The following is a 6,694-nucleotide window of genomic DNA, read 5'->3' on the forward strand; positions in this document are numbered from 1 at the left end:
GGCCACTGCCCCGAGGCCGCCACGAGAGGGCAGGAGAGCCCTTCCCTGGAGCTCTGTGCCACGGGAAAACGCAGCTCCGCCAAGCACAGCATGGATGTTTCCAGCAGGGAATGAAGAGAGAGGCCCCAGCACATGAGAGAAGAGCACACTGGGCGGCCCCTGTCGGAGCCTCTCCTGTCCCCAGCGACCCCTGAGAGCAGGCCCTGGGCCTCTGCGGCCCCTCCCGGAGCCACTCCTCAACTGCTGACCTGCTCCCAGATCTTCTGTGCCCCGCCCAGCTCCCTGCAAAACCTCACCTGAGGGGAAGGAGGCCCTGTTTGGGCTCAAACGCAGCAGGTGCAGCTTGTGGTCCTGGGGCCACACCTGTTAGAGCCCATCCTTCTACCCCTGCTGGGCCCTGAGTATCCTCCGTCCCCACAGAACTCAGCAGGGTCAGGTCTGGGCACTCCAGGCCGCCAGCCCCCCGAGTGAGCCCTGGGCCCGAGGTAGTTGTGGGTCACAGGCCCCCCGGCCAGAACACCCACAGCGGGTAGATGTGTGGGGACCGGATGTGGGTCCTCTCCTGAGAGACGTGCAGATGGGGAGAGGCTGGGCAGGTCTCAGCACAGCTGGAGCATCTACCTGTCACCACCTCGGAGCCTCCTGGCCCCGTGGGGGCGGCCCTGGGAGCAGGGTCGGCAGTGAAGAGCAGAGAAAGGCAGTTGGGGATGTTGCCGCTGTCCCCCGAGACCACCCTGCCATGGAGACGAGGGAGCTGTCCCTTCACGGAAGGGGCTGGCCAGCGGGAAGGACAGAGAGTGGACTGGCCGAGGACCGCTGAGCTCAGGACCCAAGGAGGACTCTTCCAGGAGACGAGAGCGCGAACGCCAGGGACCCCGTGCAGGCCTGCTCCTCCGTTTGCGAGGTGAGTTACCAGGTTCACGTGTTCCCCAGTAATCAAATCCTGGCTTTTGTGCCTGGAAGTGCACAGGGAGGGGACAACTTTGTGAGTCAGTGGCAGGGCAGGGAGTTCTGGTTCTCCAGAGCCAGAGGCCGTGCTCAGAAGGATTTCTTAGCAGGAGCTTTGGGGCCCCCAGTCAACACTTCCCTACGGACAGCCTGGCCAGCTCTGTGCACGGAGCAGGCGCCCGAGGGTCCCAGGTCACCAAGTGATCAAGTCGTGAAGGCACCCAGGGTTTCCTGGGGGTGCGCTGATCCCAAGGAAGCCACGTGTGGTCAGCATGGGGGAGGGGACCAGCGCCCCGGGGGGCCTGCAGCACAGCAGGGCCTGCCCTCCTGGGTGAGACTGGCCGGCGCCTGTGGGGATCTGGGGGGCTGCAGTCAGGGCTCTGTGCTCCCGAGGGCCACGCCAGCCTACCTGCCCTGGAACAGAACCCGAGCCTTCTGCCTAGGGGAGCACCTGGGCACCTGCCTCGTGTGCTGCCCTGGACACATCCCAGTGGCTGCACATGGGGGAGGCACAGCCTGGGCTCAGGGCCAGGGTCCACTCTGTGGGGATACTAGACCCGGGGGTGACAATGCCAGCTCAGAACTTCCCCCCACACCTGGGCTTCTCCAGCCTGACCTTTCCTGGGGAAGGGAGGGCCTGTCCTTCCTCAGCACTGTGGGAGGGAGGCAAGGCCTGCGGTTGAAGCGTCCCCAACACGGGGCTCCAGGAGAGAAAGCACCACATCTCAGGGAATGAAAACAGAGACGGGGCCGCCCAATGCACTCGGTGGCTCGGAAATCATTAAAGAATGTTCTGAGCCCCCGATTTTGGCTGTAAAAGGGACTGGCCGGCTCGTGACCGCTCCCCTGTCTGTGCCTTGAGACGGGAGTGTTCAGCGTTGGGGGCAGCTTTCCCTCCAAGAGGAGCTTCACAAACATCCGCTCTCTGCGGGGCCGCCTCTCCGTGGCCTGGGGCCGCTGTCGGAGGAAGGCTCTCCAGCTGCCGTCATCTGGGAAACGTGGGGGGCGAGCAGGGGTCACGGATGGGGCTCACTGGGGACTGTGAGAATCTGTCCCGCAGGACTTTCTGGGATGGAAACGCTGGCAGAGGTGAAGCCGGCGTCATGTGCTTCACTGAACCCGGCTGCTTATTTATGTTCGGAGGGTTGGTTTCAAGGACTCCTCGTCTCCCTCTCCAATGATAGCGTCAGCGGAAATGCAGACGGGGACGGGGCTGCTGGGTTTCCTCCCTGGAATGAAGCACAGCGGGAGGTTTTGCTGATTCACGCGCAGGCCCTGACCGCTGAGTTCAGGGTAACAAATCCACATGGATCCTGAGCCCGCATAGCTCCCTGGGCCTCAGCATAAACATCGTAAACCTCCTGGCCCTGGCAGTGTCTGTTTCATCCCCTCCAGAGCAAGTGCAAGTGTGAGATTTAGAGATTCTAAGAGGGGAAGGGCCAGAGGTCTTGAAAACGACCTTCATTCGTTCATTCATTCGAGAAATTTGCGAGGGCCTCGGTGTCCGGCGTTTAGTGGGGCCTAGGACGCAGACGTGAAGGGCGCTGCTCTCAGGAGCAGACAGAGGTGGGGATGAATCAGTACACGCCCACCTCGGGCCCACAGGGGAGGATGCACGGAGCTGTGGGTGTGGGGAGGAGACCCCTCTGCGTCATGCTGACGGTGTCGGCAGAGTCGCCAGCTTCTGCAGGAGCGGTACCTGTGGGTTCTTCTGTGACTTGTTTAACCGCATCTTTTGCCCAGTAGTTAGTCTTTTCCTGTTGGGACACCATGTTGGTAGTTTGGAAATGGTTTCTTCCATCCATTGCCTGCCTTTTAGCTTTGTCGATGGTGTTCTATTGTAAATTTTGGTGCATGTTTAATGTGAACAATAGTTATGAGGTGAGTGCCATGAGTTCCTGTGTGCCTGTCACCCAGCCCGGCCACGAGAGGTGCTGGGGGCAGTGTCCACACCCCTATTTCTTAGGACGCCTGAGTCTCAGGTGTGACTTGTAGGGTATTTCTTATGGCAAGACGGTTAAAACAAACTTCAGCGTCTCGTCTGTCCTTCTATGGCTGTGGCTTCTGATGTTCTAATGGTGTTCTCGTCAGCCGGGGCTGAGAACAAAATAACATAGACTGTGGGGCTTAAACAGCAGAAACTTACTTCCCACGGTTCTGGAGGTTGGGAGTCTTGGATCACCGTGTCGCACGGTCAGGTTCCTGGTGAGGGTGGGATTCCTGGCTAACATAACCAAGGCTCCCTCTCCTGATACCGTGTCACTGGGGGTGAGGCTTCAACACAGGAATTTGGGGGGGACACTTCAGCATTCACTCCATCACAAATGGTTAGCCCTTTAATCTGCGGGAATTTTGTTTGGGGTTATGTGAGATACGGGTCTGACGTTTTCTTTTTCAAATACATAGCCGGTTGTCACATCATTTATTGAAAAAGGAATCTTTTCTCCACCGACTGGCATGAAATGCTACCATCATCGTAAATAAAATTCCCGTAAATACTTGCTGTCTCTCCTGTCTCAGTCCTGACTCACAGGCTGAGTTCTCTTTCTGCACAGTAGCACTGGCATTAACTGTGACAGCTTTACAGCAGGCTCCCTCCCCGAGGCCGTTCAGAAGCATTCCTCAGCGGGTCCTACACGTTTCCTCTCCCATGTCAAGTTTAGAAGCAGTGTCAAGACCCACAGCAGTCCTGCGGGAGTTTTAAGGGATGCACGGAGTTTATGGGGACAGTTTGGAAAATTGACATTCATGTGACTTAGAGTCCTACTACTTGAAAATGGATTCCAGCTCTCAACGAATTTAGAGCTTTGGCAAAATTTTTAAGATTTCTTTGATGTCCGATGTGCTCATTTCTTGGTTTGTTCTTGAGTATTTTATGGATTTTTATGAAATCCACAAAGTTTTTGTTATAATGAATGGGACACTTTCCCATAAAATGTTGTAATTCTGTATTGCTGTTTTAGTAAACACTGTTGATTGATGTATATTGATGTTACACTTGGTCACTTTTGTAATAGTTTGTCCGTTCATTATTTTGAACTTTTTAGGTAAACAGTCATATAATTATGCAAATAATTATAGTTGTGTCTCTGCCTTTCTAATATTTATACTTTGTATATATTATCATGTTGGCCAGGACTCAAGCGTCTTTCTCTTGTTTCTGACTAATGCGAATGATTCTAATGCAGGGGTTTCCAAACTGGTGGCCGGGGGGCCAAATCCAGCCAATGGTCTCTTCTTGTAAATAAAGTTTTATTGGAACACAGTTACACCCTTTCTTCTACATATTGTCTGATGGCTACTGTCACGCCACAGCAGTGGTGTTAAATAGTCCAGACAGAGGCGGTATTGCCTGAAAAACCTAGAATATTCACCATCTGAGCTTTTACGGGAAAGTTTGCTAATATCTGTTCTCATGCATTAAATACAATGTTTGTTACAGGTTAAGGAAGTTTCTGACTATTTTTAGCTTTCTGAATATCTTGTGGTTGTGTGTGCTTTAAAATTAGGACTAAATATTAAATTTACCAGATGCTTGTTAGGGGCCTATCTTTTGAGATGCCCGAAGTTTCCCTTTTTTAGTCTCTTCATGTAGTGAGTTGTACTAACAGATTCTCTAATGTTGAACCGTCTTTGCTTTCTGGAGATAGACTTTACTTGCTCCTGATGGATTGGATTCTGTTTGTTAATACTTTTATTTTTGGGTAATTACATCCCTATTATAAATAATATGTCAGCATCATTGTGTGTAGATGTGTGTGTGTTATTCTTGCCATTAGTTTCTCAGGTTTTTGGTTAACTATTGATATGGTTTGGATCTGTGTCCCCACCCAAATCCGATGTTGAATTGTAATCCCCAGTGTTGGAGGTGTGGCCTGGTGGGAGGTGGTTGGATCATGGGAGTGAATTTCTCATGAATGGTTTAGTACCTTCCTCTTGGTACTGTTCTCGCAATAGTGAGTTCTCGCGAGATCTGGCCGTTTAAATGTGTGTGGCACCTCCCTGACCCTCCTGCTTTTGCTCTGGCCATGTAAGACGCACCAGCTCCCCTTTCACCTTCTGCCACGATTGAAGGTTTCCTGAGGCCGCCCCGAAGGTTCCCATACAGCCTGCAGAACCATGAGCCAATTTAACCTCTTTTCCTTATAAATTACCCAGTCTCAGGTATTTCTCTATAGCAATGTGAGAATAGACTCATACAACTATATATTACAGAATGAATTGTGATACTTTTGTCTTTGTCTGTGCCTGGAAATAATAGTAATTCTTAGTAAAAATTCACCTGTATCAAGTTCTTCCTATTGCAACAAACACAATTCTATGTATTTTACATGAGTTAAGTCTTTAACCTGGAAGCCATCCCTGTGAACTAGGTATTGCTTTCATGTCCATCTGACAGATGAAGAGGCTGAGAGTTTAAGTAGTCTGCCTAAGGTCACCAACCATGGGGGCGAAGATGGAATTTGAACTGAGCCGTTGGCCTTCAGAGGACAGGTTCCTAAACGGTCATTCTGTCTCTCTGTTGCAGAGATCAGTCCTGCATATTCCTGTAAAAAACTGCCTGAGCTTGGTGCTTTTTTAAAGGATATCATTTGACTACTTTTTTTTTTTTTCTGTTTCCTGCCCATGTCCCATAGGGCTAATCAGATTTTCTATTTCTACCTGAGTCAATGTTATACTTTATATTTTCATTTTTGTTGTTGATTTTAAATTTTACATTATGTTTTGAGATGGAGTCTCGCTCTGTTGCCCAGGCTGGAGTGATCTCTGCTCATTGCAACCTCAGCCTCTCAGGCTCAAGCAATTCTCCTGCTTCAGCCTTCTGAGTAGCTGAGATTACAGGTGTGTGTCACCACACCCAGCTAATTTTTGTATTTTTAGTAGAGATGGGGTTTTACCATGTTGGCCAGGCTGGTCTTGAACTCCTGACCTCAAGTGATCCACCCGCCTCGGCCTCCCGAAGTGCAGAGATTACAGGCATGAGCTACTGTGCCCAGCCATACTTTATATTTTCTAAGAAAATCATCTGTTTAACCTGGCTTTTAAAATGTGTCAGTATAAGCCAGAACATGGTGGTTTTATCATTGAAAAAACCTGCCCTGTTTGTTCTTTGTTCCTCTCTCCCTGTGACCCGGGGACTCTGTGTGTCCCAGGTGTCTGCCTGTGTCTTTCCCGAGGACTTCTGTGTGGAGACTGGGGAGCAGGGGCCAGTCCACAAACACGCCTCATGTTACCGTTCCCTGTAGGAACCCTCAGCTCTGTGGCTATCTCAGATTAACATCCACTCCTCCTGCAGAATTTGAAAGGAGAGTTGCTATCACCAAATCCCTTCAGGTCTCAACATTTACCCAGGTTACCTTGATTCCAGAGATGGCTCTTAACTTGATTTCTATAAACCAGTAGAGAATGTGTCTGATGGCACAGAGGAAAACACTGTCAACACGAAGTTCCTGAACAGTTTAAAGAGATGACACAGATGTTTTTTAAAGTAACCCGTCTAAATCACTGGAAATGCCCCTTTCTCCCTATTTTGTCAATGGATGGAAATGTGTTGAGAAAGGTGCTTATTGTAAGAGAAACAGAACAGAATTACAGCTACTAATACCAATTCAAAATTGGGGAATGGCTGGGCGTGGTGGCTTATGCCTGTAAGCCAAGCACTTTGGGAGGCGAAGGCGGGAGGATTGCTCGAGCCCAGGAGTTCGAGACCAGCCTGGGCAGGATGGCAAGACCTCGTCTTTACAAA

At 50.8% G+C, this 6,694-nt stretch overlaps 1 long non-coding RNA gene across 1 annotated transcript; it reads right to left on the reverse strand.

Moving 5' to 3' along the window:
- Positions 1–1,379: 1,379 nt before the first annotated feature.
- On the reverse strand, positions 1,380–2,720 carry LOC104004943 (putative uncharacterized protein encoded by LINC00205). Its single transcript, XR_008541499.2, has 2 exons — positions 2,541–2,720; positions 1,380–1,977 (listed from the first exon to the last, which is right to left on the reverse strand). It is a non-coding gene; the product is annotated as a putative uncharacterized protein encoded by LINC00205 (long non-coding RNA).
- Positions 2,721–6,694: the final 3,974 nt, after the last annotated feature.

This window comes from Pan troglodytes, chromosome 22 (genome assembly GCF_028858775.2).
Source record: "Pan troglodytes isolate AG18354 chromosome 22, NHGRI_mPanTro3-v2.0_pri, whole genome shotgun sequence".
Classification (NCBI taxonomy): domain Eukaryota; kingdom Metazoa; phylum Chordata; class Mammalia; order Primates; family Hominidae; genus Pan; species Pan troglodytes.